At 33.3% G+C, this 26,104-nt stretch overlaps 1 long non-coding RNA gene across 1 annotated transcript; it reads right to left on the reverse strand.

Moving 5' to 3' along the window:
• Nucleotides 1–1,440: 1,440 nt before the first annotated feature.
• LOC128245136 (uncharacterized) lies at nucleotides 1,441–3,924 on the reverse strand. The gene is made up of 3 exons (XR_008263063.1): nucleotides 3,765–3,924; nucleotides 2,861–2,991; nucleotides 1,441–1,782 (listed from the first exon to the last, which is right to left on the reverse strand). It is a non-coding gene; the product is annotated as an uncharacterized LOC128245136 (long non-coding RNA).
• Nucleotides 3,925–26,104: the final 22,180 nt, after the last annotated feature.

Here is a 26,104-nt window from a genome sequence, read left to right on the forward strand (position 1 = left end):
TGTGCTTTATTGCTCACCTCAGAACCAGACACATTATTTGTTTCAATAATATGTTCACAAGATTTTATTCACTAAAATATGTGCCTAATTATAAACTTTTTACATGTTATGCCTTATTTGTTGAAAAGTCTTGCTGGCTAAGTTGTGATTTATGATGAGGAAACAATACCTCTATGAATAGCAATTTTTAAGGTTTTTAATACTTGACTTAGTGACTCCTGTTTCATATTACCTACATTCATTCTTTAAGGAAAGCTTGGGAAGAGAATATGGCCTATAAAACTAGAACATAGTTTTTTTCTAAAACTTGACCAAATTTCATTCATATAAAGTGGAACTTGAGGCCACTCTAATCAAACCCATTTTGACCAATAAACAAGTTTCACCTAATATTATTTAAATGTTGACGAGAATAAATACTGACAAATATCATGAAAATTATATATATAGTTTCTGAAGCATTTACAGTTTATATTATTAGAACAAACAACCTACATGCTTTTTGTCCAACCTGAACAGTTATCAATCTCTACTAAGATTTTTTCGGTAAACATATTCTGGCCAGTATGAATAAAGACCAAAGAGACAAGAGCTGTCACAGAGACAGCGCTCTCGACTATTCCGCTGCTTTTCAGTGTAAGGATTGAAAAGTTTTGGCGAAACATGCATGGATCACTGTTAGATTAGATTTCAATGCAATACATGATGTGCGGAGATATTAACATAAATGTGGTTACATGCAAAATTTTAACCAGAATTTTTATCTAACTTGATTATTCAATTAGGTTGGGTGGTTGTATAAAGTCTCAATGCAATTCATCCAGTAGTTGCTGATATATTAACCTATGTGTGCTTACATGCAAAACCTTAACCAGAATTTCTGAGTGAAATAATAAACGCAAGTATTTGCATTAAATGCAAACTATAGTTATATAACTTGGAAAATTAAGTAGGTTGGATGGTTGAGTACCATTGTATCAAGTCTCAATGCAATACCTCAAGCAGTTGCTGAGATATTAACCTATGTGTGCTTGCATGCAAAACCTTAACCAGAATTTCTAAGTCAAATAATAAAGGCCTATTATTTACATTAAATGCAAACTAGAGTTATCTTACTTGTTTAAATAAGTAGGTTGGATGGTTGAGTACCATTGTATCAAGTCTCAATGCAATACCTCAAGTAGTTGCTGAGATATTAACCTATGTGTGCTTGCATGCAAAACCTTAACCAGAATTTCTAAGTCAAATATTAAAGGCCTATTATTGGCATTAAATGCAAAGAAGAGTTATCAAACTTGGTTAATTAAGTAGGTTGGATGGTTGAGTACCATTGTATAAAGTCTCAATGCAATACCTCAAGTAGTTGCTGAGATATTAACCTATGTGTGCTTGCACGCAAACCCTTAACCAAGGGGTGACGCCGACGCCAACGGGGTGAGTAGTATAGCTCTCCATATTCTTCGAAAAGTTGAGCTAAAAATGAGTCCCCATACTAAAGTGTTAACACTGTATGAAACTGTTAATAAAAATGAAGGACAGACTATGATCAATCACAATAGTTCAACATGAGCACTTTGTACTGTGTTGAGGTAAATGTTAATCATCCAACTTATTTAAGGGTAATCTATTTTCAAATCTATAATGTATTTGTCTGTTAAAAGTTAAAATTGGTATATCATTCCAATTTTAGTGAATCTTTATGTGACGGATGTCTTGTCCATTAAGTTGCCTTCAATGAAGATTTTGAAGTCAGACTGTCTCTTGTTGGATGTGGGGAGTTTTCTGAAAGAAAAAGGAACATTAAGCAATACATAAACACAGTTCCATTGTTGGCTTCAAATATTGAACTATTAAGGAGCTTTTCATTCATTTGTGCCATTGGCTTCAATGTTAAAATTTGATAGTTACCCCATATAAGTATCATTTGAAAGGGCTTTGCATACTGATTACTTATATGTAAAATCAATGACAAGAACATATTTTCACCTTGAAAAGTTATTGCTGGCATCCCAAAATCACATTATTGTTCATCAGATACATTAAGTTATTATCTATCTTGCAAAAGCTCTATGGTTGATTTTGAAATATGATAGTTCTTATACATATTATATCTTAATATTAAAAATTAGCCACACTTTTTGTGATATAGATTTTATATATATGCACATAAAAATATGTAACAAAAAATATACAAATAAATAAGAAACGATAAAAACACACAAATCTTAGTTTATTTTACATTGATAGAGTTCATATAAACTTTGCTAAACACAGAAAGAAAATAATTGTTTCTATTACAGGATTTGAACCTGGACAATTAATTTTAATGTGAATGAGCATATTTGAGCATGATCACAACTGTGCATTACAACAAAGGATAACATTGAAAACTAACAAAGGGCAACTACTACAAAAAAAATCTTGAGTTATGGTTTCTGTGCACTGCACTTCTGCTAAATGAGATCTATATGTACATATTTGAAGTTTGAGATCAACACCTCAAAGACTTTTCAAGTTCTGCTGCAGACAAAAACTCAGTATGAAATATAACAAAGGGTTATTACAAAAAGAACTGTAAACAGAGTTATGGTCCCTTAACACTGCACTTCTTCTCAATAGGGATCTATCTGTATATGAAGTTTGAAGTTAATACCTGGGGGATTTATGCTCAAGATTACATTCCGTGCACACGCACACACACGTGCACAATTACACAATTACTGTATCCACTTTGCCTTTTGGCAAGGGATAATCAATAGATTAGTCCTCATCATCACGGTCTTAAACAAACATGATGAACATAATCATAGCATGCATAAAACAGTTTACAGTTGTATCAAATCTGGAATAAAAACTGTACCTAGATGAATTTGTAACAGGTGGCGATCAGTCATCACTTTCCTGTTTCCTGTTTCTCATTGTGTCATTCCTGTATCTCATTGTGTCTTAGTTGGTTTAGTACAACTCTGGCCTGGTCCACAATTGCAACAACTGAAAAACAACTGAACAATTAGCAAAAGAGAACTTATACCTTAAATGTACATAATATATTGCTACTAAAAAATGACTCATACTGTCAAACACTTGTTTCCATGAATAACTACAGCTATCACCTATTGTAATAAGAGGTTTCACTGAGAGTGATGTTTGCTTTTAAGCATACAGTAACCAATTAGGCAATAATTTTAAAACTGCCAAGCACAAAATAAGCATAAGAAAATAATCCTTAATATACCAAAAACAGAATAGTGTTTTGTTAAATTAAAGTAAAAAATGAAAAAAAGTTATGAAGAGAAGAAAAAAAATAAAAAAATATAAAGATAATAATCAAAGGTTTACAATTCTTTGACTACCATACACAATTTAATGATTCATACACAGCTATTTTTCTTATCACGTCCAATATGTGCATGAAGTTTGAAGTTAATACCTCAAAAACATAGAAAAGTGAAAGAAAAATAATCAAAGACCAATAACTCAAAAATACCATAAACAAAAAGTTTTTTGCACAGCACTTCTCCTCAACATATTTAATATGTGTTAGAAATCTCAGAAGCATTTGGAATTATGGATAAAAGAAGACTTGTCCAAATGAACCCTAACCATCAAGTGGTAGGAGTATAATAGCAGAGACAAATCATACATATGTCTTTATATTTAATATGTCAATGTATGTTTGAACAGAATAATTATGTTAATTCTCATTTCTTGGCTTACCTCATATTTATATTGTTATACATAGAATTAATCCAAAGAGAACTTACCATTCACTGACAAGATTTCCTCATTATACACAGGAGTATCTTCATACTTTTAGAATCTCTCCATTTTTCTTCTCCATGGGAACTGCAATGCATAACACATAAGAAAGGAAATCATCTTCATACTTTTAGAATCTCTCCATTTTTCTTCTCCATGGGAACTGCAATGCATAACACATAAGAAAGGAAATCAAACAATTGCATTTTTTAAAACAATTTGTAGAGAAAAATAAAACATGACTTCAGACACATGCAGAATTATTTGCATTTATTTTAAGCAAGTTACAAGAGTAACTGTACCCTATGCCATCTGAGTAAAATCTGCATGCAACAAACATGTGCATGCAAAATTGCATGGACTTTCATTTATTTGCTTAACAGTTTCAATTAAACCTAACAACCTGACCAAATACTTGAAATATCTTATACTTGAATACATTATGTTATACTAGTAAATAACATTGAGTACATGTAAATATGTGTTAAAAATCTACCTTTCAAATCTAATGCTTTCTTTGCATCAAAACGTTTGTCTGTTTGCCCTTAAATTGGTCCCTCAAGAGTATCTGGTCTGAAATAAATATAAAATTCACCTACTTTTAAGCTAAAATTAGCTATAATACTAACTTGGCTGATCTTAGGAAAAATGAATCTTAAAGCTGCACTCTCACAGATTGACTGTTTTAACATTATAATTATCTCAGAGAATCAATGCCTTTAATTGCTAACAATAAAACAGAAGTCATGTATTGAGAAATTTGCTTATTATTTCATTTTTCTGAAAGTGTTCAAATTTAAGTCACAGAACAACAATTATGAACGTACATATGAAAAACAGCTATCTGATATTTTTTCAGCAGTTTTAAATCATGGTTCGCGGACATAATTTATGCACTAACATTGCATGATTCATTCCATGATGAAAAAAAAAGTTGTCAGAATGGTAAATCTGTGAAAATGCAGCTTTAATAACAATCCCCAACAGTTCCTCCCAAAGACTTGTTTAAAAGGGGCTGTAATCTGTTTAATGAAATAGCGGAAAAAAAGAAAATTGACGAAAACTGACATAAACTTGGTATCTATGTGTACACTGCATTAAAACTTACTAACTGAAGTACCACATAATTTACAATAAAAAAAAATCGCCAATATATTACAAGTTAGGTATAAAGATTAAATATTCCAACTGTTTAGGATAAGCCTTCATAGCACAGTGGATACAACACTGGACTGCAATTTTGGCGACACCGGTTCCAACCATTCTCTGACTTGATATATTTTTTTTACATTTTGCATTTTGGTAATTTTTTTTAACCATTATGATATCAAAGATCAAAAGATTTTTTGAATAATTGTCCTGAGATTCTTTACAGAATATATATATTTTTTTTTTTTTTTTTTTTTTTTTTTGGGGGGGGGGGTCCCACCCCCTTTCTTGATCCGCTAGTGTGGGTTACTCCCGTAAAATGAACTGAATTTAATTTGGTGCAAAGCTCTAATAAAAATTTGTGTATTCAATTAAATTCATAAAACTAATTAATGTAAACAAACCATTTGCAACTATCCCTGAATAACTTTTAAATGATAGTGATTTTTTTCATTTGCATGATAACTAAGAAAATATAAAATAACACTTGAGTGTCATGTATGGTATCCCGATATAGTCAATACTTACAACTTACATGTGCAGGAATCAGGAAGGAGTTCCATTCTACCAACTTAATACCATTCTTATTTGTCGTCTTCTTAACCGGATGCTTGAATTTTGTAAACAAACCCAATGAACCCTGCATCGTTCCACTAGACTTTCTCGCTTAATATTTACGCTCGAATGTGCCTGTATCGAAGAAAATGAAGACCAGTCCAAAACATTGCGTCATTTAGTATTTAGCACGCGCTAGAGTGATTCAAAACATCGAATTTGACCGACACTGAACAGAGGTAAATGGCTATTTTCTTTGAAAATATAACACTTTCTAGTTCAAAAGGTAATTGAATTTATGTAGATACGTAAACAATTGACAGTTTAACGAGTATATTTTATTGATATAACGAAGTACTCCTGTCAATGGAGTAAGGACTGGCTTTTAAAATTTAATGTGCAGAAGTGTAAAGAAGTTTCTTTTGGTCGCAAAAGAGTTGACACCGACTACCATATGACTGACAGAGATGGAAATATACAACAGCTTAAAAGGGAAGACTCAGAGAAGGATTTAGGAGTACTGTTTACTGAAAGTTAGAGTTTTGAAAAGCAATACTTTGAACAAAGCCAACATGATTATTGGATTAATAAGAAGAAAGTTTACTCATATTGACAATACTCTATTCCTGACCTTATACAAATCACTGGTCAGATCGCATCTGGATTATGGAAACCTGATATATTTCCCAATAACAAAGAAGTGTAAACAGATGATTGAAAACGCTCAGAGAAGAGCAACTCGATTAATTCCGGATTTGAGGGGATTGACTTACAACGATCGCCTACGAAAATTAAACCTCCCATCTTTAGACTTTAGAATGAAAAGATTCGACATGATTCAAGTGTTTAGAATAGTACACAATATTGATGACATTAGTATGACAACATTTTTCACCTTTGCTGACAATAGTGGTACCAGAGGACACAATTTGAAATTATTTAAACCTAAAGCAAGGAAATCATTACGTCAAAATTCTTTCAGCAATCGTATAGTTTCAACTTGGAATTATTTGCCACATGAATTAGTGAACATCACATCTGTGAATGCCTTCAAGGCAGGTCTTGATAAACTTTGGAAAAACAAACGGTTTGATACTTCTGAAGTATATTAAGTCATACCGAAGGCGGAGAACATACAGACGAAGCAGTTTAAAGGGATTTACTAGCCTTTTAGGGCTAAAGAAGTTCCCTAGACGACAAAAGGTAGACAAAAGGTAAAGCTGCACTCTCACATATACATGTATTTTGACAACTTTGTTATTTTTTATTTTGTCTTGGAGTTTGAATGAGCCAGTTTCTGTGTAAATATATGCAAATAAGTGATATAAGCCTGCTGACAAAAGATCAGATCGCAGATATTCCGTTAAAAAATTGTTTTATGGCTAAAAGTGCTACTAACAGTTGGAAGAAAAATGCATAAAACATCATTTTCTTAAAGCTGCACTCTCACAGATTGAACATTTTGGCAACTTTTTTATGTTTTGTCTTGGAATGTACTAATTTTGGCGAAAATCCATGGAAACCAGTTATATAAGACTGCTGACAAATATAGATCGCAGATTTTTATATATACCAGTTCAAAAATTGATGTTTTGTTCATTTTTCTAAAACGTTTATTAACGGTTTTAGCCATAAAACATTAATTTTCAAACGGAAATATGAAAATCTATGATCTGGTTTTTCGTAAGCAATCCTATATCATTGGTTTGCACATATTTATACAAAAATTTGCTCTTTCCAAGACAAAAAATAAAAAAGTTGTAAAAATGGTATATCTGTGAGAGTGAAGCTTTAACTTAAATATATATGCAATCCAATGTTTTTTGAAGCAGTCTTGTGTCACTGTTTTTCTTGCACTTATGCATTAATTGGCTTGTATAAAGACAAAAAATAAAACAGTTGTCAAAACATTTAATCTGTTAAAGTGCAATGTTTATTTAAATATACTTGATGCTTGCCTCAATCATTGCCGCTGACAGATCATCAGATGACAGCACCAACATCCAACAATGCAGCGATATTTTTAAAGTCTCTTTCACATCATTCTGTATCCTAATATTTTAATTTATTTAAGATAGTTGCTTATCAAGATGTTGAATGCATATTTTACAGCCTTTTAGGCTTTAGAGTGTATTCAATGTCATTTTCAGACAGAAATATCTTGATCGAAACTAGGAACAAGCTCACAACTGGCATTAGTGAGTCATGCCTGTCAAAACTAATTTTGGGGTACATGCATGTGTCTTTTAAAGTAGAACAGTAGACATCAACTTTACAATGTACATGAATACATTGCATTCATACTTTAGTTATTTATGTATTCATGTACATTGTAAAGTTATTGTAGATGTAGATCGTGTCGATGAGAACCAGCCGTTCAGTTAGCTCAGTTGGTTACAGCTCCATGATAGTGTTCCAGCAGTTGTTGTTGGTTCAAGCTCCACACTGGGGCACTTCTCCTCCCAGGTTTACTTAAATGGTGGCAGCGGTACATGGCAGGAGTGCCTCCGTCAGCTTTAAACTACAGTCGAAACTCGATGGCTCGATATTCTAGGGACCAGCCAAAATACTTCGAGCCTCGAGAATATCGAGCCAAGGGATTGCTTACAGAATGTTATTTTTTTATTATTCGTTACAAAAAGTCTTGTTTACCTCGTTTGTTATTGACTATGCTATCTCCGCAAGAGAAGAGTATTAATTGGACATAGTTTCACGTCGTAAAGTTCGTAACATCACTTATTCGATACTTTATTAATTATAAAAATTATGCGAAAACAACAATCAAGTAATTTTAAACAGTGGGTAACAAAAACATAGCTTATTAGTTATATCAGGATGCATTGAAATTTATACATGTATAACAATTAGGGAAAGAACTGAAATAAAGTGATGGCATGTTTATTCAAACTGTTAAGTCATTCAAATTTGATAATAATTATAATAAATTGAATTAATTTTTATCGATTAGCGCCGTGTGCTAAATGAAGCCAACAAAACAAATCAAGGTGTGAGGTTCTTACCTGAACCCGCGAAAATGACATCGACCCAAGCAAACAAAATTGTGAAATTCTTACTTGGAACCGCGAAAATGACTTCGAGCGTGGAGAAATATCGACCCTCAATATATCGAGCCATCCGATCAAATTTTATATGAACAAAGAGTTAAACAAAATCGGTTCTTTTAATCTGGTTCAAGCCAACGAGGATATCGAGCCATGAGATATCGAGCCAACGAGTTTCGACTGTAATATATATATATAAAGGGTTAATGGAGAGGAGTGGAGTGTATTGTGTGTCACTGTCAGTGTGTAAGAACCAGCCGCTCCGATGTGGAAATACTTGTACCATAAGTCATGGTTTTTAAGTTTATTGTTTAAAGTTCCATTTTCTAGTTGTTTTGACCTTAAAGGTGCACTCTCACAGATTGAAAGTTTTGACAATTTTTTTGTCTTGGAATGAGGCAATTTTTGCGAAAATCCATGGAAACCAGTTATTTAAGACAGCTGACAAAAAATTAGATAGCAGATTTTTATATTTAAGTTTAAAAAGTAATGTTTTATGCATTTTTCTTAAACCATTAGTAACGGTTTAAGCCATAAAACATTAATTTTCGAACGGAAATATGGAAATCTACGATCTGATTTTTTGGCAGCAATCATATATCATTGGTTTGCAGATATTTACTAGTATGCAAAAATTTGCTCTTTCCAAGACAATTTTTTTTTAAAAAAGTTGTAAAAATGGTATATCTGTGAGAGTGCAGCTTTAAATTTTATGATTTAATGACAACTGCCTTGAAATAGATACCTGATTTAAGCATTATGCCAATGTTTAAAAATTTCTATTATATTTACTGTGAAATAATGTAAATATATACATATAATTGTTTGTGTTAGTTTAAATTTGCTTGATTTATCATTAACCTAATTATATATTATTTCATTTTTTTTTGTATTAACCCAATATTATGTCATATAATATATCTATGGGTATATAATACCAAGGTAAACACATGTATACAAATCACTAATTATTATGTATAGATAGTTTTTATTTCCATGTAACTCATTTGCCTACATACATTTGGGAAAATGTGGTCCATTACAGATAAAACCCAGATGTATACATGGCCTGGATTTTCATATTATGCTGCCCAGAATAAAAGACGATGCAGTCCAGATAAAAACATTGTATGGCTCAATAATCTTTACCAAACTTGGTAAAAAAAACTGTCATATTATGAGAAATCCCTGTTTTTTTGTTAATTATGTTCATTCACTGTATATGCAATTCACCAAGCAACACAAGACTTAATGTCCACTTGACACATTTCTAGTATATTTGGCTTGTACAAAAACATCACTTTTTCATAAGAGAATAAATCTCATGTAGGACATTTAGATTGCTCTAGAAATAATTGCCAAGATGTTTTGCATTTGAATCATGTTTAAAGCATACCCAACATTATTTGCATTTATTGTGTTCATGATTGTGTTGTATTCTTCCTTTTTAAGATGCATCAGATGAAGTCGTTGACTATCTAGAAAGGGATTTTGTAGTTAGTACTGGACATGAAGACAGTCACTTGGAAATGATGATTGTGCAACAGCGGTTAAACATATGCAATACATCATATGGTAATTTCTTTTCACCTCAATGAATATTTAAGTGACCTACCCACAAATAAAGTGAGTCTCTAATAGTTCCAATTTCCACTTTGATTTTGTAATCTGGTATTCTTCATTACTACTACCCGTAACTGGTATCTAAAAATAACATTATAATATTCATCAATAATATCATAAGACCATGTGAATATTCAGTAATTTCTATATGTAATCAATTTGTTTTTGTGTATGTGGTGTTTATATGTTGGAGTTTGTAGTTCATTGTCAGTGATTTTTTTATTGTGAAAAACTCCATTTCCCCAAAATTAAAAAAATTACATTTGATTCCGGATTAAAATAGCAATGAATTTCTTGAAATATAAACAAAATCTTGACAAGTCTTACTCTTTCACAGCATAAGGTATGCATAAAAAAGTTAAAAAATGTATATTTGCCATTATATAAGCAATTTTGGCCTGATTTTGTATTTTTCCCAAAGTTGACTTTTTACCGAATTTGCGAGGTACATTGAACAGGCAGTAAAAAGAATTCATAAAAAAATCACTGATTGTTGTTAAGTGTTTTTTTATGAATGTTATTCAAGTTTCGTCCTTGGGGTCAAAGTTGTCCCAACCAGAGTTCCCCTGTTACTGATAGACTTCTAGAACAAAAATTGATACACATTCAAATCAGGCAATGACTTCTGCAGTAATGTATGAATTCCTTAGAAACTGATGTCTAAACTAAAAGGTATTTAGTTTCAAAGATTATGAAACAAGTTGTTACAACAATATAATAATCACCTTTTGGCAGGATGTTAAGCAAGGTTTTGCCTTGTTGAGGAAATCGTAGACCTCGTAGTACCCTTAAGGAACCCACTTGTCCGACTTAGTGACTACAATCCAAACTCACAATGTCTTCCTTAACAACCACTTTATAAGCAACCAAGGACATCCTTATCAAATACTTCATTTACAGCAGCCAATGACTTCCATAAAAAATGATGACTTCCTAAACAATCCTTGGCTTCTTTATCAACCAATGATTGCCTTAGCAACTACCTTCATCCATAGCAACAAATGAATTCCCATTCAACCAATGACTTCCTTAGCATCCAATTCCTTCCAACGCATCCATTAACTACCTTTATAGGCACCAATGCCTTATTTAGCAACCACTTTTTTCCTGAGCAACAGCCAACATCCATAGCAACCAACCGCTTTTTTCCTGAGCAACAGCCAACATCCATAGCAACCAATTACTTCCTTAGTAATCATTTACTTCCATAGCAACATTCTGGTTCATTACCGTAACATCCATTGACCATGGGAACAACCAGCTTACCATACTTCTCATTTCTGTTAACAAAGAGCAGCCTTCTTTGAGGAGTCCTTATCAACCATCAAATAACACAGCAACCACTAACCTGCTAAGCAAATAGCAACACCTTTCATAACCAGTTGTTACCTGACTGACTTGTTCATGGTCATTTTAATCAGGTGATCAATTAAGGGCCATGCTGGCCCTTTTGTTTTGAATGTACATTTCCTTAGCTTATTCATTTAATTCAGCAAATGTATAAACATAGTGTACAATTCTGGATACTTTCAAGTTTTGTCATTATTATATATTATCAATGTTTTAATTTTCAAACAGGTGACCAGACAGGGAGGAAACTAGGGAAATGGTTATCCACCAACAGCCCAAGTGCTTGGTTGATAAGAGGAGCCACAGCATTAAACATTACTGCACAAAGTGGTGTGCATTGCTAACACTTATGATTGTGATTTGATAAAAAAGCAATGAATGAACGCTCATTATTCATAACTATAATGAAAACATTGATGTCAAAAGTTGTCAATTTTCAACATATATAGTATTTGAGCTCCTGATCTATAGTTGTGTGCAATGGATTATCAAAGAAAAACAAAAGAGTGGGCAACAAAATGAATAGCATAATGCACCAGTCAATTGTAACCACATCCCGCCCCCAGGTCCGGGAACTTTTGACTTTTGGTCCAGCCTACCCCAGGTTAAATTCCCTGAACTGATCCTGAACTAAAATCCCTGCCAAATTCCCCCCGCATCCAACATACCATAGGTAAGACAAAACCACCGCATTCACACCCAGTATACCCCCAGACGGGGGTGGTGGTGGTTACAATTGACATGTGCATTACCCACTACCCGTTTACACCAGTAATTCATAATTATATTTGATAGACATGCCTCTTGTCAAAAGTTTTGAAGGGTATGAACGTCAGAACTACCTGCCTATGGCCTTTCAAGATTTTATAACATTGTTAAACTAAAGAAATTATTATTAAGTTTATACTAGATCTTTGTTAAGAGTGACCCCTTTGATAATTCTGGAGAAAAACTATTAGGATTAGGTTCTGTATTTGTCCATAATTTGTCATATGACATGTAAGCAGGAGTTCATTCCTTCAAAGAATTGTGAATCTTATATAATTATGTATTTGACATCTTATGAATTTTATCACACTTTAACCTAGAGGCAGTTCAAATAAATACTGCTATGATTGAACCAATACTAAATAAGGGCAAGAATTCCAAACAAGACAGTATACATCTAGTATCATGTTTGTCTGATAATTTTGAAATCATAGTGATTAAATCTAAAAGGATGTTAAAGCTGCACTGTCACTGATTAAGAGTTTTCGCATTTGCTTTGAAAAAAATAATTAAAATAGTCTGACTTTTGCATGAATGCCTTCAATCCAGTCATATAAGATAACTCTCAATGAAACAGAATTCAATTGTCTGAAGAACTGCCAAAATTTTCATTTCTTCTCAAGCATTACTAACCATTAAACATAGAGTTTTAAATGGTAATAGGAAAAACTGTGATTTTGTATGCAGTCTCATATAACTGTTTTCAGACATGTGCACAAAAGTTTTTCATTCCAAGTTAAAAATAATAAAAATTCATATATCTGTGAGAGTGCAGCCTTAACAATGAAAACAATTATTAAAAATGGTATTTCCAACTGTGTATAATAATGCAACAACAATTTACCTTCTACTAGCACATTGAATTACAAGTTCTGCTTTTTCAAAGAAAACGGGCATATGGGAAGTACCATCACTTCCAGCGATATTTTTGTTGTAGCTTTTTTTTATAAGAGACATTGGCAAAAACTGTTCATAGATTGTGTTTTAAGGTGTATGTTTTATAGACAGTACTCCAATTCTCTTTAATATATAATATATTTGTTTCGTTTAAGGCTTTTGTGTGTTTTAGGGCTGTTTCAGACCATTCCTGATATCGTATTTTCATATAAACCCGGCAATCATAATTGCATACCTCTTTGCAAAAGAATAATAAACATTCACAGAAATTAAACAGTAACGGAATTTTTCGAATTTTTCTCAACATAAGAAGAGACTTTTGTATTTTGGCCCAGCTAATGTTATTATATTGTTGACTAACATAAGCTTACAAGCAAATTAACAGGCAGAATAGATAAAGAAAAGATGAGCATGTAGTCTTGTTTTGCATACAGAAGTAAGGGGCTTAGCTAGCCCTTTATATGTGGATTCATAATTGCTAGGTGGGTCTCGGGGCATGCCCCCTCAGAATATTTTGAAAAACATGGTGCATTCTGGGCGTTCTGAGGTGCTTTATTTTGTACTGGAAAATAAAAATGACATTTAAAGGATCATGTAGTCAAGTACGCATACTGCAACGTTGGCTGATTTTTTTATGTTTTTATCAGAATCATGTGGATTCATCCGCATACTAGTGTTATATGCAGCTTTACGCCTGGTATCTCAGACAGACATTTTTAGGCTTATGTAGATGTTTGCAAGGCAAGGCTTGGCAAACCAAAGCGCCTGTCTCATTATATTGGTTTCAAAGTGCTTTTGCATGTTGTTTGCAATTGTGCATTTTGCGCGACTGGTAAATATCTGCAATATAAAAACTTAAAATTCATTGATGCCTAGGTGACCAAATTTCAAAAATTTTCATTTCATTTGTCAAACATTGTGCCCCAAAAGCACATTTCACATAAGTATGTAGTTTCTTTACTTAAGGTCTATTATACTGTAATATAAAATATATTTAAAAACAGTAATTCTGGTAATTTTATTGCAAAATTTGACAAAGTAATTGGCAAAATGCAGAAATTTTCATTTTTTTTTCCAACAAATTTACCTAAAAATCATATTTTACAAAATACATAGTTTGTATATTTCAAGTATCTTATAATGTTATATAATATCTGTTTTAAAAAGTTATTTTGGTAATTTTATTGCAAAATTTGGCAGAGTTGATGCTAAGTCCAGAAATTCTCATTTTCATTTAACTTTTAAAACATTTTGCCCAAAAATTATATTTTGTACAATGTGATTGTATTATACTTATAGTATATTAAATGTGGTGTCTGATATAACACAAAACCAAAAAAAAAAATCTAAGCATTTTTCTCCCATTTTTCATTTTCACTGGACAAAGAATAAATAGAGGTGATGAGGTGTTGAAACTCTGCTTCAACACCTCTATATTCAAATAGAGAATAGTGCACGTCACCACCATGTATATAGACTATAACAGGGGTTCAAATCTACAGATAGAGAATAGTCCACGCTACCACAATGTATATAGACTACAACAGAGGAGTTGAAGTAAAGTTTCAAAATCTACATTGCATAGAGAACAGAGGTGTTGAAGCACTGCTTCAACACCTCTGAGAATGAATATAGTGCATGCTACCACAATGTTTATAGACTATAACAGAGGAGTTGAAGTAAATCTTCATAATATCTGGCTGTATACATTGTATAGAGAACAGGGGTGTTGAAGCACTGCTTCAACACCTCTTGACAATGAATAGAGTATAGTGCACGCTTCCACAATGTATATAGACTATAACAGAGGAGTTGAAGTAAATCTTCAAAATCTCTGGCTGTATACATTGTATAGAGAACAGGGGTGTTGAAGCACTGCTTCAACACCTCTGAGAATGAATAGAATATATACCGTGCACAGTATATACTGGTATAGAATTTAACACCAGTGTATGTTCCTTCACGGTGTATCGTGCATATCCATATAGTGTATAGAGTCTATGCATTGTGTAGATATAAGATATCAATCTCAACTTGGTCTAAGCATTCTAGATTTAATATTTTTTCTAGATTCAAATAATTCACTGTTATGTTATTTAACTTTTCCAGAATACTCTAACTCTTTTAAATTTACCTACTTTGCAAAAAAAATCGACACAAGGATGCCCCATATTACAAGGACGAGGGCTGTTGAAGGTGAAACAAGAATACTGATCATTATATAAGACGATACACAGGACTGACTTTCTTCATCTGATAACACGAATACGAATACGTTTTTTTCTTTATAGAAATAACAGGCATGCAACTAGAAACTTATAGTATAATGCATTGAATCAATTCTTTAGACGAGTTAAGACATGCACATAGTCTAGATATGGTATCGGTATCAAAGTACATATTATATCTCAACATATGGTTTTAAAAGGCACAATCCAGAGTTGCACTTAACGATTTTTATGGAGTAAACATGACACATGATACACCGAAACTAAAGATTTGGCATGATTTGGTAAAAAATTAGACTTACAGAATACATTTATTGTTATATGCAGAATACGAGAGAAAATGAAGGAGTTTTTGGTATGCAGGGGATAGAAGGTTAAACCCACTTATATACCTTTTGTATCAGATAAAATCGTGTGTTTTTGCGAATTTAAAGAACCTGAAATAAACACTAACCCTATCTTCAGCGATGTGAAAGCTATGGAAACGCATAGCTCTCCCCCATAACACCCAAACATACTGAAAAACATGTGTTCGTCATATTTTTTCACGGACCATTTTCGTGGTAATCGTTTTAAAATCGATGCACATTAGTTCAAATTAGTTTAACGTTTCAGGTGTTTGTTTGTGTTACGCTTAGCTCCTGCTTTATTATCTTTATTCTTATCCGGGAGCAGAGACATCAAGGAGTTTTCTTATTTCATATCACGCATTGCTTTTGGTCAAACAGTTTGTAACATTACACTCAAACGAAATCCGCTTAAAGGGACAGACAAAAGACTCGACATTTTAATACAATGAGCAACAACAAAGCAGTTTAAATGTATGGCACGCCGTTTCAACAATAATTCATAAAACCTGTGATATGACCAGTTTTACACTGATAACCAAGTTAACAAGCTTATTGTATCAGTGTTAAAATTACTGTTTTATGGCTTAAACCGTTACTAACGGTTTAAGAAAACTACATAAAACATCAATTTTTGAACTTAAATTAAAAAATCTGCAATTAATTTTTTTGTCAGCAGTCTTATATAACTTGTTTCCATGGATTTTCGCAAAAAATGGCTCATTTCAAGACAAAAAATAAATAAGTTGTCAAAACGTTCAATATGTGTAAGTTCAGCTTTAAGGCAAACTGCTTTTTTGAGTGGGTAATTCAATCATGGGCAAAACGTTTTGATACAATAAGTCGGTCATAGATAATTAAAAACGTAAGGAATTGACACCCATGGTTGTATCAATGGCTTCTGCAGGAAATTGTTATACTCGTACACATGCATTAATATACTTGAGCGCAATTAATGCGGGAATCTAGAATCACTTATGAAACGAACTGATTTTGACATCATGTCCCCATTATGAAAACACACGAACTTTCACCCCTCACTCTGAATCTTTCGCCATTATTAATTTATTAATTAAGACAAAGGTTTATATAAAGAAGAAGAAGAACGTTTATTCAAGGAAATATATCACACAATATATATTTGAAATAGGCCAACATGACCCGTGATAAAATTCATCAAATATAATGGCTTACGTGTACACATACATATAGCGAACAAGTAAACTACAAACAAGTATAATTGTATTACATAAATAGCATCTGTACCTAGAGTTTGATGTACTTATCATAAATAAATAAATGAACTTAACTATGAAATAGTATATTTGTATCATATTGTTAACAACAACATCTATAGAATTTGATAAACATATCATAAAAGACCCCTGACTTGTGCACTGCATTGGAATAATAATGCACCAGTCAATTGTAACCATGCCACCCCCACCCCCCACCCCCCACTGTCCGGGGAATAGCGGGGATTTTGACATTCGGTCCAGCCCAGCCCGGGCAAAATCCCCGCCCTGTGGGGACGAACTGCTGGTGAACCCCCCGTCAAATGCCCCTAAACCCCATAACCCTAGGTAAGGCCCATTCCCCGCTTTATGTGGCGTGAAGACAAAACCACCACATTCATCCGGCACTGCGGGCCACCTAGAAGGTTAAAACACCGGCCATTCCCCCGACTTTCACCGGTATACTCCCGGACCGGGGGGTCGGGGGGGGGTACAATTGACTGGTGCATTATTTATTCCAATGCATGGATATAGTGCACAACGGAACTAATACTGAAACGACCCCATATGACAATAGTTTTACTTATGAATGTACATGTATTCTGTTTACTAGTTCACTTACCAATGTAGGCGTCCGCACCGTGGTATCCTTGTTTATGATCAATATGCTTTGCAAAATTTCATTCATTTGGCTACAGTGAACATAGCAACTTAATGCATAACCTTGTGCATTTTTGATTATTCACACATACTTTCAATTTTCTGCGTATTTTCATAGCAAGATATTTTGGTCTGACAGGGATGCCTCGAAATCACATTGTTTATAGAAATTCATTACTAAATTCAATTCTACTTACTTATTATGTTGCAGTATGATACGTAATCATTAGAGGAGTGAAGTTGTTATTTTATGAGAACATACTTGCACTGATTTCGGCAGTTAAAAGACATTTTTCTTGCAGTGTTGAAATCAAAACATGTGTTAGCCATTTTTATCCTCGGTTTTACGTAACATCCGGTGTATTCTCCTTTATTCAAATAGCATCTGTGATGTCAAGAAAGCTAGTTAATTCGGTTAGTGATGAAGTACTTATTTGAATTATAGAATTTTATATTTGTTTTTCATATAAATCCAATATGGCCGCCGCTGTTTCTGCTGCAGCGGGGTTGGCCGTTTTTTAGCCGTTTATTGGCCGACGGCCAAGTGTCAAGTCGAGAGTTGGCCGTTTTTTGGCCGTTTGTTGGCCGAAAATGGGCAGCTCTGTTTTGACACAGGCCAGAAAACGACCCGGCAAATTTTCGGCCCATTTTCGGCCAGTTTATGGCCAAGTACCTGGAATTTGCTGGGAAATGGCATTCTTGCTTTAACTTTCGTAGAGAGAGGTCACGTTGGGCAGTCATTGCAAAAAATATTCAAAACTTTTAAAGGAAAAAACAGTAAAAAATACTTTATTTCTAACAATAAAACAGCAACTCATTTAAATAACTGTATATGGAATTAAGAGAATTCTTTTAAAGACAATTTGATAAAACAGTTGAATGATTTTTTTATGAAGATTTATTTTATACAGTATATTATATACTGCAGTAAAGATTATTAAAGGGAGACTGCCAGTTCTATAGTATGGAAGCGAATGTTTATTCGCTATTGTTGAATTGTTGCCTATCTATATAGTAGAAGTAAATATTAAAGCAGTGTATTTCAATATAGTTTAACACTGGCTGTGCACGAATAAGTTGTTTACAAATAAGTGCGGACGCCTGCTTATAATTTCGATATGATTTCAAGTTGTAATTACATGAGCTGATATTTAATACGTTCAGCCAATTGTTAAAGGTTGTTACAAAAGATAAATCGCTAAACGTTATACGGGACTTAGATTTTAATTAACCCAACCTATGCGAGGTCGTTACAATACTAGAAAACATCTTACAAAATAACTCAAATAATGCATAATTTCGTAATGACGTTTGAAATATTCTGTTTTTACTATAATGTCTACATAAGACAATAATAATACATGCATATGATATGTATTAAACTTGAACTTTAATTATTTTACAAAATGTACTACTAATGCATTATATACTTATTGGTACAAACGTGTCTAACTTCAATGAATGTGTCCCATTCCCACCCCACTAAAAGATCGAAAACAAAATATTAGAAGAGCTTACAGGGCAAAGCTATGTCGATGTTAGTATTGTTTGGTTACCAAATAAAATGCGTGACTGTATTTTTAAAGAGCATCTTATATATATATTGAAACACTTGTACTTGTTTGGAAGGCTTACGGCGTGAATAGCTAGTGTTCCTTATTTTGGTAATCATGATTTTTATATCGATCAAACTTTCGTCGATCGGTAACGCGCAAGAATTGCAATCAGTTCAGATACACATGGGCTCCAGGCCCCGCTCTTATGAATGGTCTCCAACCGACGTCACTTTGGTATTATACGTACACAATAACCATGTTGCCTATGAAACCGGGGTACAGTCTGTACTGAATCCTGAGGTCGGTGTACTTACTACACAACAAAAATCCGTGATTATCAAAACACTGAAAGTGCTGAGGGATGCTACTGCTTAAAGCTGGCAGCAGGATTGTTACAACTGGTAGTATAATTGTCAGATATGTGATCAGAGGAGATTGAATCGTACCGTACGATATTCCTAGTCTGTGGTCTCTGTATAAAAGGTATCTTATATGGAAATTCACGGGAAAGGAGCCCTAATTGGGCACTTGCACGGATCAATGTCCAAATGATAGTGTGTATGTGTTGTTACTACTTTCAATACCAATACTTGTTATGAAAAGGTAAGGTGTTAACCTAACTAAATATCAAAATTATATATCTTAATATTTTTATTAAATTAACTGAATTGACTTGACATTATGTCACCTTAATATCTATAGTAGATTCATATATAATCACTAAGTATTTGTTGTTTATTTCCAAAAACGGCATGATATCGGCATAGCCTTGGCATTGTCTTGCAAATCATAAAAATTGGCTCTAACTCGAAAACAGGTTCGATATTCACAGGCTTCCTGTGACAAAATTAATTTTGTAATTTTGCATTTATTTGTTGTGGGATTACGCCCTTTGATTGTTTGAGAAAGAACTGTTGCTATCACCATACCTCACACATACCTCAAATTATTTCAATGTATTGAAATATCGCATAGTAAATATGTTACCAGTGACAATACCCATGTGTGAGTTCGAGTAGTGACCATTTTAAATTATTTTAAGAGGAACGAACAAGTGAAACTCGTTGTAAATATATACATATACGTTTTTATTACTGCAAAGGCCCGTCAAGGCAATGCGATATTTCATAGTATCATGAACTAATATAATTGAAAAAAATGACAAGAATTACTACAACAGCATCAATGATATTATTACTTATTGTACTCTTATTACAATAATTCGTTATTTAAAGGGAATATATACACTCATATGAACCCTATTTCAACTGTACCGAATTAAGTGGGCAATATTCAATCATTTTGAACACCCGTCGTAACTTCTAACATTTCAATGACTCTTCAGTTCATGTTAAATACAAACTAATGCTCAATAATAACCATTCAAAGGGCGTTTACGGCTTTTAACCAAAACGAAAGTACATCTAGATTAAGGCAAAGACTGTGTGACAGATGAACGTGACTTTTCGAAATTTGATCATTTTTTTCACAAATGATAGTGCTTTTCTACATATTATGCAATTTGAATCATTGAATACATTTAACACCGCATTTGATTACTGGCATCAATATTTATTGCACTCATTTATGACCTCCTAGTCTAGACACAGACGTAGACATAAGTGCTTATTTATATACATGTAGTTTAAAATTTACTATATTCGGGCCAAGTATTTTCTCTTTTCTTTCGGGAACGGGTCACGTATAAATTTCACGTGACTTTGTGATCAAATAAAACAAGACGATTGGTTATATAGATATAAATTGTGACATCAACATGAACATGAGGAAATCACGCTTGTGTTCGCTCCTTCGAAACAGGAAAGATTTCCATTTAACTATTGCGCAGGCGCAAATTGACTTTCCCTCATTATAGACCGCCATTTTCTTTACAATTCATAAGTATTAACATTTGATTTAAGGAGTTCCATTTTAAACATGGTGAAAAGACCGAAAAATACATCGTCGGCGGAAATACGGATGCATAGATATATATTAATAAGTTCGCGACAAATAGAGGTATTTTTGTTAAACATTCACAGGTCGGCGGAATATTAAAAATAAATTATTATGTGAAAAACTACAGAAACAAGCTCAGTAACCAAACGTTTAAACATTAACATCGTTTAATGGCACTGGGTAAACGCCAAAGACATAGAACACAAACACAAAAATTCACAAACTAGAAAAATGGAACAACAGCACAAAACTCCACAAACAGCAGAGTATATATTATTTACTATGTAAAACACTAGGTTTGTTTATCAACCTTTAATCGGCTATTTTATTTGATTTCTTTTTAATGAAAGGAAGTATAAGCAGTGCTTATTAATCATTTACGTAGAAGAACAAAGTGGACCTTTTGGTATAGTATGAGGGGAGATCATTACGGTTCAGTTTAGACTTCAATGCTGAAGTTGTCTCCTTCCATCAGTAAAACGAAAGTTGGAATTTCCGAAAATCTCAAATCGATTACGTTTAGACATTGAGGAAGTCGAAGTGGTTTATATGAATTACATAATTCATTTTAAAGCTTAGTTTCGCTCTCGGTTTGTCACTACACTATAGTAAATATATTTATATTAAACAGGATGCACTACCTTTTATAAGAAATATTTAAACAAAGTTCATTAAATGCAATAGGAAGACATTAAAGTTTACCACACCGCAACGGAAATAACTCAGGTTTGTACTTTTTCTTATGTCCTCAAAAGGGTAGAACTATTTCCCCGTGAATTTTTATATATATTCTGTAGTGAATCCACCGATTCGCACGCGAAATAACACTCATTTCTAGTGTAATACGACCAACAACATCATATATGGGATGAAATTTCAACTTGTGTACCTAAAATTAAACAATATTAGAAAAAGTTACGTTTTTTTATTGCAAGAAAAATGAAAATGATTGAACGTAACCACTATATGTATTCGATAAAAGTACGCAAGGCAATCGGCCATCTCCGGCAAGCTTCGAGATAGACCTCGTAAATAGTAGTAAGGATATACGAAAGTGCGATGCGGCTGCCGGCGATTAACACCGTTTTCAATCCGCGTAAAGAAGGCCCATTGTAACAACAAGGAAATGGATTGTGTTAAATTAAATGTGCTTGTTTAAGAGAAAATATTTATTGTAACCTCAAAGAATGTTCGTTTTATGAATATTTAGATGTTTCCTTATAGTTGAAGCACTCTATTTCCTCTAGAAAAATCGTGAGCACACAGAAAGTTATTTTTCACACCATGCCTTGCCATTAAAACAACATTACTATTCTGTAAAATCATTGATTGCATTGTGCAGAGTTTTGTGGGTTGTGGTAGGATGGGTGTGAGCTTGGCACCCAGTCAGCTTTACCAGCTGAAATCTATGCATGCCTTTCCTTCAGCATTGTTGGGTTTGGGCTGCAGATTTTTTTGTGTAAACAGTTCTTGTGGGGTTGGGGTGGGGCGGTGACTATCCACGCAGTAAGTTCAATTGTTAGAGTACCAGTACAACGTTCATGTGGATATGCACCAGACAATTGTAACCACGCCCCCCCCCGGTCTGGGGAATAGTGGGGACTTTGACTTTCAATACAGCCAACCCCGGCTAAAATCCCCACCCTGCGCGGACGATCCAATGGCAAAATCCCTGCCAAATGCCCCCACACCCAGGGACTCTAGGTAAGGTCCATTCCCCTCTATATTTTAAGCGAAGATAAAACCACCGCATTCACCCAGTACTGCAGGGCCACCTGATAGGTAAAAACACGGCCCATTTCCCCGGGTTAACCACAGTATTCGCCCGGACCTGGGGTGGGGGGGGGTTACAATTGACTGGTGCACTAAGTTGACAGAACTTGTCTTAAAATTGTATTTGTTCAAGGCAGATCATGCTTCACATTACCTCCTAAGCTGTGGATAAACCCATTCATTACAAGTTTCCTTACACATTATATTTGTCTTAATCTATAATTATTAGTCTCAATATCTTTGAGTAAATTGTCATTTTTATTAAAAACAACAACACCAAAAGAGTAACTGATAAGATACTCAACTGATTTATTTTTTTTGTAAATAAAAGCCTTAAACAAATATTTAGCCAGGTTACTAAGCTTTTCAGCAATGTATACCAGATTTTTTCAATAATACTTAATCTATTTTGAATAATTAGCCTTTAGATCACTCTTCACCAAATGACTCTTTTTATGTCCAACTCCATAAAATGCAAACAAGAATAATTACAGTTTGGATCAACATGTCTCTTAATTTTATATTTAATATTAGTCAAGTAATAACAGAGCCATCTGTATGCAATCCAATGTAAAATTAATGATAAATTAGGTTTTGCTCCCATTTTTACTTTCATTTCTGTGCCAAGCCCTTTTAAGTGCATTGAGTCTTTTGGGAGACTTCACAATATTTCTGGCGTTTAATCCCCATATATGGCTTTAAGTTGCCATACAAATTTAAGTCTTCGTTATAAAAAATACTGTATGTCTCCACTTTAACCATAAACACACAATGAGAGGACTATTTAAAGCATTACCATGTGTCAGAATTATAGATCTTTCTTTGCATTTTATTGTCTAAATGTATTACTGGTCTCTTTAGCAATATCCTTGTGCCTCTTTGAGTACTTGGCTTGACAGTTTGGTTTTAATTACATTGTTTTGAATGTTTTATTTGTTCACAACAATGATGATGATGATGATGATGATGACACTATGCTATGCCAAAACCTCAACACATTTTCTTCAAACAAAAAAGGACAGTCATTCAGAATAACTTTTATTACATCATTTGAGAAAATAAACTCATACAATCAACGAAATAAACATGCATCTGTAAAATCACAAGTCATGTTACGTGTTCGTTAAATTTAACTTAATAAAGAAAATAAATTGTGCTTGCAGTAAGCAATGCGCATCACTTCTAATAAACATTCCAACAGACTGAAAAATAAATCAAAACAAATGGAAAAACTGTTTGCAAGTCAGCTAGTATCTTATTTTATGCCTTATCAGATTGCTATGGAAGCTTACAAGATCACTCTTAAGTCTGTTGCCTAAGTAGAAACAAGTATGGACATCCTTTTCCTGAGGTCAAGAGAAAGTATCTTGGAGGTCTTGAACTCACAACCTTGAATTTGAGGCTTATCCTCTAGACCACTTTCACCTTTTCACTTTTTAAAGAGCCCAGTTTACAATATGGCATTTGCAAGGATGTGCCCTATTAACGGATTTTCTGAAGTCTTAAAATTGAACTGAACAAAATATTTTATTTGGTCTGCCGATGCGAGCTGTTTCTGTTTTTGTAGTTATCTTCCCTCCATAATATAGGAAAACCACTTAAAGCGTAGATATATCCTTTACCATATTACCCTTTTAAAATATATGTTCGGATTTATTTAATAATCACGGACCAACAGATGACTTTTATCTTCAACTTCACATCAGTATGTAAGTCATCAAATATTCGAGATGACAAGATGTTCCACTGAATGCTTTGTTTCCATCTTGCACTCATTTTTCCAAGGTAGGCGTTGCAGTTGTGTTAGATGATTTCCATGCATTGCAGGTCAATCCTCATACAATGGCATTTTGATTACATTCGGATTCCAGTGGCTGAAATAGAAAACAGAAAATACAACAATAATAGGAATTTTATTTTCAGATCAATTATTTTAAAAGCCGGTACAACAACAGAAAAGTATTCACAAAACATTAAGTGCAACACCAATTTAAAGCTGCATCCTCACAGTTTTACTGTTCTGACACCTTTTTTATTTTTACCTTTAAACGAGCCAATTGGCAATTATTGTGCAAATGTATGGAAACCAGTGATATTAGACTGCTGACATAATATCAGATCACAGTCTTTCATATATAAGTTTGAAAATTTGGTAAAAATTCCTCCAACTAGTCATATAAGGTCACACATAATAGAACAGATTTCAATTGTTTGGAAAATATTTTTTTGCTATTGCTTTAAGCCATATAATTATATGTGTAAATTTAATTTAATTACTCCTTTGGGCTTTTGAAGAATGACCAAGAAGAACTGTCAATCTGTGAGAGAGCAGCTCTTAGCTCTGGACTACTGGTAAATTAAAAAAATATGAAATGAAATTGTTATCATGTTTTAATTTATCTACAAATTGTAGATAAATTGTAACAATGTTGATATTTTAATACTGTCAATCCTTGTTGGTTAATTGTACAAACATGCAGGTACTTTTGGGCTTAAACCAATAGGATACTTGACTGTTAAATTATTGTCCGAATTTCGAAAATAGCACAACCATTACCTCATCTGCCTTTTTTCATTAGAAGAAGCCGGGAATCAGAGTCAGCTGTACCCCTGGTACCATACTCTTCTCTGAAAATGACAATAAGATTAAAATTTAAATGTCTGCATTTCATTGGCACAGTAAAAATGTCAGCATTTTTCAATGTTTCTGCATCACCACCACTGGTGGATATCATAGAATTTAGTCTTGAAAGAAATGTGTGCTGGTGCATGCATTCAAACTCATTTTGTTAACCAATAGAATGAAGATCAAATTTATTTAGAGAACTATATTAGTGAGCAGGCCGAGGCATTCAATTGTGCCATTACATTAAGTTGTTCGATACCAACACTCACGGACATTTAAACCATACATCCTTGGTTAAAAGAATGTAAATTTTAATTATAATAATTAAAATTAAAGTTAATGATATGAAATGTATGAGATAAATACACTGAGAAAGAAAGTCGAACCAATTATCGATCTAAGTAAAGTCAGATTCAGACTTATTTGTTATTAAAAAAAAAATCAAATAGAGTATTAGTTTTCTTATTTTTTGCCACTGATCACTGGAGCTTCAAAATTGTTATTTACTATATTAGAATCTGTCAAATGAAAGAAGACTTTACCCCACCCACTAAGAA

This window comes from Mya arenaria, chromosome 8 (assembly GCF_026914265.1).
Source record: "Mya arenaria isolate MELC-2E11 chromosome 8, ASM2691426v1".
In the NCBI taxonomy this organism is placed as follows: Eukaryota; Metazoa; Mollusca; class Bivalvia; order Myida; family Myidae; genus Mya; species Mya arenaria.